This window comes from Anomaloglossus baeobatrachus, chromosome 5 (genome assembly GCF_048569485.1).
Source record: "Anomaloglossus baeobatrachus isolate aAnoBae1 chromosome 5, aAnoBae1.hap1, whole genome shotgun sequence".
NCBI lineage: Eukaryota > Metazoa > Chordata > Amphibia > Anura > Aromobatidae > Anomaloglossus > Anomaloglossus baeobatrachus.
The window spans coordinates 515,289,323-515,298,462 of record NC_134357.1 but is presented as its reverse complement, the minus strand read 5'-3'; the positions used below and the strand labels follow the sequence as shown (position 1 = coordinate 515,298,462).

The 9,140-nt window shown below is 53.0% G+C and overlaps 1 protein-coding gene across 1 annotated transcript in view; it reads left to right on the top strand.

Annotated features, from left to right (window-relative positions):
- Positions 1-9,140, top strand: part of LOC142312864 (uncharacterized) — a 566,011-nt gene that overhangs the window by 214,936 nt on the left and 341,935 nt on the right. The gene's annotated exons all lie outside the window — the stretch shown is intronic.

Below are 9,140 nucleotides of genomic sequence, written 5' to 3'. Positions count from 1 at the left end.
AGTACCATTAATTTTTATACGAGCTGACGGGGAACGATAGAGTGACAATATTTTAGAAGTGATGTTGGGGCCCTACTCCAAGTGGTGCAAGGTTTGCGAGAACGAGTCCCATTATATTCTGTCGAAAGCCTTTTCCGCGTCCAGTGACAGTATCATGAGTGGCATTTTCTTAATATGAGCATAATGGATGATGTCCAGAGTTTTCAGGGTGTTGTCCCTGGCTTCTCTTCCAGGGACAAAGCCCACCTGGTCCGGGTGTATCAAGTCCGGCAGGAGGGGATTCAATCTGTTAGCAATAAGTTTGGCATACAATTTGAGGTCCACATTGAGTAGGGAAATCGGCCTGTAGTTCCCACATGTGTTCGGATCCTTCCCTGTCTTAAGGATGACCGTAATGTGTGCTAACGTGGAATCAGCCGGAAAGGATGCAACCTCTGAAATAGAGTTAAAGGATTCCAGCATTAGAGGGGCGAGAAGTTCCGGAAAGGCTTTATAAAATTTGGCTGTCAGGCCATCTGGGCCTGGGCTCTTATTTGCAGGTGTGTCCCGGATGACTTGCAGAAGTTCCTCCAATCCAAACGGGGCCTCTAAATCATAAATCATCAATTATGGTTCTAGCCAGTTTTTTAAACGGGGGGGGGGGGGATAATATGGCTGTATACTGAGTCCATCAATTTCTTAACCTCCAGTCGTGCCCCCAGAAGCACCCTCAAAGTGGGAGCACTCAGTGTCCGCTTGTGAAGGAGTTCTAGATTTGTGACCTTCTGTAGGGCTTCTTTTATAGTCTGGGCTCTCAGTCTTTTAATCCTCGCACCATGTTTAATTAATACTCCCCGTAGGATGCATTTAAAGGCCTCCCACTTGAAAGAGGGTGCCGTAGTGTCCGACAAGTGATCCACCCTAAAATTGGAAATAGAAGCACGTATATCTGAGGCACAGGGCTCGTCCAGGAGCAGGGATTCGTTCAGCCGCCACGATCTCATCGTCCTCGACAAGGAGGGGACACGTATGGAGCAAAACACCGGGGCATGATCTGACCACAGGATGTTTCCGATCCCCGTGAATGAGAGCCAGGACAGCGCAACATGCTGAACCAAGATGTAGTTCAGGCGGCTGTAAGAATCCTGCGGGTGTGAATAAAAACTGTAGTCCCTCTCTGAAAAACCAAGTAGGATAATATTTGTTTTTAATCTTAGGGGAAAGGTTGGTCTTCATGTGGGTCTCCTGAAAACAAGCTATGTGCATCTTACGTTTGTGGAGGTGGTACAGAATCTGTTTCCTTTTCTCCGGTTTGTTGAAACCTTTCACGTTGAAAGAAGCGATGTTCAAATTTGCCATTTATGACGTAAATCGGGGTTATGCACTCGTATATAAACCGGGTCGCGACCTCAGTGGAGGGTGCCCGTGGCTAGAGCGAGCAGAAGAGAGAGAAGGCAGAAAAGAAACAAGAGATGAGAAAACAGAGAACACACAAACAAGCAGAGGGACAGTCTCTGTGCTTAACTTAAGGCGCTCAATTGCGCACCATGGGAGCATGCCCAGCACCAACCGGCAGGACAGAGGTTCCCGACCTATGTGGGGGAGAAAATGGCAAGGCATAGTACGAGAACAGCTCCTGTAAAAGGAAAAAAACCAGTAAGCACTAATAAACGGATGATACTATATGAAACACCGGCATCCGAGTAGGCAATTAATACTTGAACTTCTGGGGAGAGAAGAGAGGGAACCTTAATCGATCAAGGGCCGCATAGGGGGTCTCAGGTCGTCCTTCTCCCTATAATCATCCTCCCAGGTGTAGGGCGGTTGGGCTCACTAGGAGGAACCCAAGACACCAGTCACCACTCTGTTGGACACAAGTAGTCCGCTCAGGTCTGGTCTCGTGACCTCTGGGGACCCGGGCATGGGTCCCTCCTCTCTCCAGGCTGGGCCACCCTCTGCGGCAGGCCCGTCAACTGCACACGGGCTGTTGGATTCTTGGGTGGCCCAGAGCTCCTCCCCGGGTGCCAGGGACGAAGCAGAGTGTCAGGCCAGAGGGGGAGAGTCATAGTTGGCAAGTCCAGTCCGGACAAAAATGGTGGCAAGTCCTCCGGGGAACACAGGATATGATTTATAGAACCTCTGCCGACCGACAAGGAAAAGGGAAAACCCCACCGGAACTGGATCCCCCTCTCTTTCAGGGAGTCCAGCAGGGGTTTAAGGGCCGCTCTTTGGGCCAGGGTATGTCTGGATAAGTCCGGTAAGATCCTTATCGGCTTCCCATTATGGGTAAGGCTGGATTTCTTTCTGGCCGCCTGCAGGATGGCTTCTTTAAGTTCATAGAAGTGGACGCGGCACACAATGTCCCTTGGTCTGGGGTCCTCTGGATCTATGGGACGGAGCGCCCTGTGAGCTCTATTAAGCTCGATTCTGGTTCCCGGTGGACGCTTGAGGAGGTTGTTGAAAATGGAGATCAAAACTTAGGGAATGTCCGCTGGAGCGATGGATTCAGGAAAGCCCCTTACACGTAGATTATTTCTTCTGTTTCGATTTTCTAGGTCATCAATATTTTGTTGTAAGGAAAACAATTGCTTGGATTGGTCTTGTAATTTGGTTTGCAGCACTTGTATGGAAGCAGTATTAGAATCTTGGGCGGAAGAGAGATCATCCACTCTGGAGGCGAGAGATGAAAGGTCTGATCGGAATTGTGCGAATTCCTGCTTGCACTCCGCCACCACCTGGTTTGCCAAGGCCATTATATCATTTTTAGTAGGTATTGCCTGAAGAAGTGTGCGGAGATCCGCCAAAGAGGCTGGCCTATCATCTCCCACCGGCGCCATTGGGGGGCCAGGGGGGTCCCATCTGGTAAGGGCCACACGGATTTTTATAGAAAGTCCATTGTGGTGCACTGGACATGTGGGGTCCCTCCCTCAAGGATACAAGCGCTGTTTGCTGGGGAGCAGGCTGGTGTGGGTTAGGGCCCAGCGAAGCAAGATAGTGCAGCATTTCTGGTAGCATATGTGGGCCCTGGGGGGGGGCTACCTGCCCAGGAAGAGCCCGATGACCACTGAGGTGAGTTGCTGGAGGTGGGGGTCCCCCTCGGTAAGTGCCCACGCTGGTACCTCTGTGTCCTCTGTGGGCTGGGGGGAGGGGAGACTTTTGTCAGCTTGGTATCCTCTTGTGCATTTATATAGGCCTCACTTAGCCCTCCAATGCTTCCTCCACACTGTGACCCAGCGGAGATATGGTCACACATAGGAGCTGCCTGGGTAAGCAGCACTTTGCGTGGGTCTCCCTCCCCCCGCAGGAGCCGCCCGGTGCTTCTCCCTGCTGGGATCCCTCTGGCAGTGCGGCCTTCTGCTGGCTCCGTCGGCCATCTTGTGACGGCGGTTCCCCCGTGTGGCGTCCCCCAGGGTCTGGGATCAGGGCTTCTCCAGGGGCATCCTGGCACTCACCCCTCTCCTCGGTGGCCTCGGCTGGCTCCGGATGGTGGCAGGTTCCTGTCTCCCCCGCCGCATGGCTATCAGCCGCGTCCCCCAGCTCCGTCTCCTGAGCAGGCCGCATGGGAGCCTTGGCTGACAGGCTCCTCGCTCCTGACAGATAGGGAATGATGTTGTCGCTCCTCTGTGGCCCCGGGCGGGTAGGGAAGCGAGCCCTGGATCACTTGATGCCAGTCTTGCCCATTCTAATAGTCTGATGCCGGTGGATTGTGCTGGAAGTGCTGTGGAGCTGGAATGGTGCAAGTCCTCACTCGGCCATGTCAAGCCACACCCCCCAAGTTCAATTGTTTTTATATATATTATAATTTTATTAAAAAGTGCAGGGTCTTGGTGTTTTTGTTTGTATGATAAATTGAATGCATTTATGGATGGAAGTGCATATTGCCCACTTGCAGCGGTTTAGAGTGTTTAGTCTGTTGGAGCGCAGCAGCAATTTTCTATGTAGAATTTTATAAAATATTGGTCCTTCAATGTCAGTTCAAAAGTGATTTTTTTTTCACCCCTACAAATAGGCTTTGTAGATCTCCTTGCGACTATGAAAACTTGCTACTAAACAGTTTGGTATATTTGCAGTATTGGGGATAGGAAGTGAGTAGGTGTCACTGGCCAAGGTTAGTGGGCGTGAGCAGGAATTGTTGGCGTGACCACTCAAGGTTAGTGGGCGAGAGCACTTAGCGTTGATAGGCAAGAGTGGAGAACGTGTGCATGAAAATAAACAAACAAAAAACCCAAAAACTTAAAATTAAATGAATATAAAAAGATTAATTTAATATGACAGAACAGTGAAATAGAAAAAGAACGATTAAATTAAACTTTCTATATTCTTTTTGATCATATTTGGAGTATTAAATGGATTAAGTGGTGAATAAATAACAAAATTCATATCACGGTTACATGTTTTTGTTTCACTGTTCTACCATATCAAATGAATAGAGAAAGATTTAATTTCACTGCTTTGATTTTTCATTTCACTGTTTTGTCATATAAAAGAAATATAAATGGTACCAGACAGGGTTGTCCTTTATCCCCCCTCCTATTTGTTCTCGTAATGGAGCATTTGGCTTTGGCCATTAGACAGAACCCAGATATAAAAGGGATAGAGGTGGGAGAGCATCATTGTAAAGCGGCATTATATGCAGATGACCTCCTCCTATACATTACACAGCCCCACATATCCTTTCCCTCCTTGGTTAAGGAAATTAAGAACTTCGGACATATAAGCAACTTTAAAGTTAACTATAATAAATCAGAAGTCTTGAATTTCACTCTGCCTGGGAGGGAAGTAGATCATATTGCATCCACCTTTTATTTTAGATGGCAGACATCGGCCCTGACTTATCTGGGGGTGGCAGTACTACGGGACAGTACCAAGATTTTTCACCTCAATTACCCCCCTTTGTTGGAACGCACTATAAGAGATCTTAAACAAATCGATAGACAAAAACTGTCCTGGTTTGGACGGATTAATGTCATTAAGATGGATGTTCTCCCTCGTTTTCTATATATCTTTCAAATGGCCCCTATAGCACTACCATCGTTTTTCTTTACCAGAATACAATCAATTATTAACAAATATGTGTGGGGAGGGAGGAGCTCTCGGGTGGGGAGCAGAGTGTTGAGTAGAGTTAAGGGAGAGGGGGGGGCAGGGTTGCCAGACTTTAAAAAGTACCACAAGGCGTCTCTTCTGCTGAGACTAATGGATTGGCAATTTAATAGGAGCACTAAACAATGGGTGAGTCTGGAGCAGGTTTGCTCCGAAACACAACTGCGGTTCCTCCCATGGATCACACCGTCGTGGAGGAGACGGATAGATGGGGAGGGGGAGTTTCTCAGGGCATCCCTGAGGGTCTGGGACGTTGAGTGCAGGTGGGGATCTCTCTCAAGGGGTCCTGGTCCACTCTCACCACTCTTCTCTAACCCGGATTTCCCCCCAGGGATGGGAGTCGAGCATTTCTTATGTTGGAGGAGGGGTGAAGACACACGGATAGTCCAGACTTTGCCTGGTTTGAAAGTACCCAACTTTTCGGCCCTTTTGCTCCCAGAGGGTCGGCATCCAACGGCTTTGCTGGAATACCTTCAACTTAAGTCCTTCTTGATGGTTGACAACAGACTTGGGCTTTTTGCGTCTCAGTCCACAAAATTTGAACAATTGTTTTTGCGGGAGGATTCTCCCGGGCATCTCTTGTCTCTGGTTTACTCTTTCCTGATTACAGAGGCGGACATAGGAGACCTTAAATATATCGAGAAGTGGAATAGAGATTTGGGGACTTCCATTCCTGAGGAGGACTGGAAAAAGTCCTTTATCCTCACTCATAAATTTTCCATCGCCTGTGTAGCACAGGAAAAAAATTATAAGATTCTGACCCGTTGGTACAGGTGCCCGGATACTCTACACGCAATATTTCCCAGGGTCTCAAATAGTAAAAGTAAGCAGTTCAGCTAGGGAAGTGAAAGTGGAAGGAAGGAAAGTGGCAGCTGAGCAGACTGAAGTTGGTCCGGGTTTGTGGCCCGGACAGAGCAGCAAGGTTGGCAGACGGTGGTGACCGTCTGCAGAAGTGGCCTATCGGAGTCTACCGTAAGGACCGTGGACGGGCGGTGACCCGGCGGTACCGGACCGGTGCACAAAGAGAAGCCAGCACCATCTGGCAGGGGCTTATGGACCCCGGCAAGGCTAGGAGTCGCCGTGAATTTGACAAATTCGTTAGTGAAGGGAACCTCCTGGGTTTCCCAGCAGCCAAGTCCCGATAGAAGGCAACAGTCCAACCAAGAGAGGGAGACACCGCCACCGCCAAGGCAACCGTTTCCCAGGGCCAGAGCCTGCGGGCAGAAGGGGCTCCTCCAGCCCATATCCAAGCTGGGGAGCGGGTTACCGGTGGGAACCCATTGGAACCATCTACCGTACATAGGTGCAGGGAAAGGCAGTCACCATCAACCTGCCGGGAGAAACAACACCGCAGCCGTCTGTTCGACCCGTCCATCCAGCCGTGTGTTTTACCGAGAACTGTGTCCTCATCATTGGCTGAGTGAGTACCACCGTGCCGTGCAGCACAGCGCTGCCCCCGCGACCCTGCACCTCACCAGGCCCTGTAACCCGCCTGTCATCCACCCCTACCCCCATCACCGGGCCCCGGGACAACCAACCCCCTACCCACGAAGGGGAGAACTAACAACAAGGCTGCTCCCTGTCACCGCTCCTGGGATCCCCGTCTAGAGCAGCGGTGGTGTCACCAATATCACCACAACCGTGGGTGGCGTCACGGACAATACTCAAATCCCCCACAATTAAATCCCCACCCTTTTCACTCACGGGCGAGGAGCGCCGCTCGAGTCTCCGGGATCCGGCCTACCGCTCGAGCCACCACAGAGCAGCAGCAGCCAGACCCGAGCAGTGGGAGAGCGCAGCGTCCCCTCCTCCGCCCGCGACAACTTGGCGTCACAAACAGGATCCTACCGTTGTACCAAGTGGTGGAAGTGCGCCTTGTGTGCCCACCGGAGGTGTCCGGCTGGAAAATTTGTGAAACCGCCATCTTGGGTGCGAAGAATTCCCGCTCGAGCGTCTCCTCGAGTAGTGGAGGCGCGAAGGCCAAAACCCCGCCCCTGTAGAGGAGGAGCCGGAAAGAGACTAAGGGGGACGAAATGGTGGCTGGTCACATGTGAGCGTGGCTATAAAAGCAGGGACGCCAGGACCCTGCGGCCGTCTTGTTCCTGGGAGAGGCCGCCAGCAAGATGTATATGTCGTCCCGTAGCACCATAGCCCCCGCGCCTGGAACCGCGGCGTGGGTGGAGATCCGGATCGCGCAGCTCCAACAGAGGCTGCAGGTCAAGATGCAGCTCCTCTTGGAGGAGTGGGAGACCGACATGACGGAGGTCATAGCGACCGTGCGGAGACGCGAGGAGGATGTTGCGGAAGGGAGGGTGAGTGACCCACGCCCCGGTACCCCAAGTGGGTCGATCATCGTGGCTGCGGGACCCGGTCTGAACCCGCTCGCCCTGCTACCTCCCTCGCTACCCGTCCCGGCTGCCGTGACCCCGCCACTAGGCCCGCTACCCCCGCAACCGGTAGCGATACCCCGCATGTCTGCCCAGGCGGACCGACCTGTAGCCGGAGCCCGTGACCGACCGGAAGTGCTGCCCTGGAAAGTCCAGAGGCCCGAGCCGGAGGCATTTACAGAGACTTCCCCCGAGCCGGAGCCGACAGGCCGCTCCGTGCAGAAGGCCCAACGGAAGAAAGCCCCTGTGCCCATCACCCACACCTCGGCTGAGGTTGCGCCGGGTTGCCGCTGCAAAGCAGCACCCCAGGCCAAGTCACCACGGGACCTTCCACCCAGATCGCCAGTGGTGGGCAGTGTCCGGAAGGTCTTGCGGGGCCCGACCCGTGCGCCGGAGCTCGCAGCAGCACCGTATTGGGACAGGGAGCCGGTGCCGTTGGGCCCGGAGATCGCAGAACGGGAGAAGAAGAAGGCAGAGATGGTGGCCCGTACAATCCGGGAGGAGAGCCTGAGGCAAGCGACCTTCCGTGTCCGGGGCCCCCTGTATGAGGGGCAGGTGAGGCGGTTTGATGTCCGCCGGGGCTATGGCTTCATATATGAGCCGGGCCTGGAGGCCGAGGTCTTCATAGCCCGGCGGGACGTTAACGCCCACCTGCCAGAAGAGCACCCAGGCAGCAACTTGATGCCAGGGGACCTGGTACAATACACCCGGCACTGCGGGGAGAGGGGGTGGTTTGCGCTGGATGCGAAGTTGAGGGGCAGCCAGGAGGCCCGTGTGTGCACCGCGCTCCCTCCCCCAAGTGATGCCGAGGACTCAGAGTGATGGCAGCGGAATACCGTTGTCCTTGTCCCCGTTGGGACCACCAGTACTGTTTAAAGTTAAAATGAATGATAAGTGAATGATTACCGTGAAGTTCACCTGATTGTCAGCCTGATTGAGACCGGTCGTTGCCGGCAACTGGTCCCCGTTGGGACCCCCTTGACAATTATGCATAAGGAACTCCTCATGGACAAGCCTGAGAACTTGCAAGGCAACCACAAACTTGTGGCATGTAAATAATGTTGTTATGGCTTTTACCGTTACCGCCTCCGGAGAGGCAGATTGGAGGAAGAGCCCGCAGTGGAGCAGGCTGGGGCCCAGCCACCACCGGAACCGGTGGCGATCCTCTGGAGGTTTCAGGGGTTCCCCATGGACGTGGGTCCCCTGAAAAGGACAGAACCCGCTCGGGCAACTTGTGCAGGACTGGGGTCAAGGGGTGCTGCCTGTTTGCTTAGGGGCAGCATCAGGGCCAGGTTGCTTGAGCGGGAGAGAGCGGAAGCCGTAACCGTAACGTTTAAGTAAGAGTACCTCCCGATGTGGGAAGATGTTATTTTAATTGTAATCCCTGTTTTACCGTTTTTCTATTTTTCAGTTGTGAAAATAAAACCGGTGATGGACGGGCAGCCCGCGGACGGTCTGCATTTAACTAAGGGGGAATGTGGCGCCCAGGACAAGCCAGGGGCCACAGAGTACAACACCCACACACCCCACACTCCCGGTCAGGCACACCGAAGTCAGACACAAAACCCTTGTTGCCTTCATCCACGGGCTGATGTCCACACCAGGGGGTGGGCCAGGCGGTTGTTCCCACCCACCGAGGAGTTCACAGTCCTGGAGGCGGGAAAAGTAAGCAGT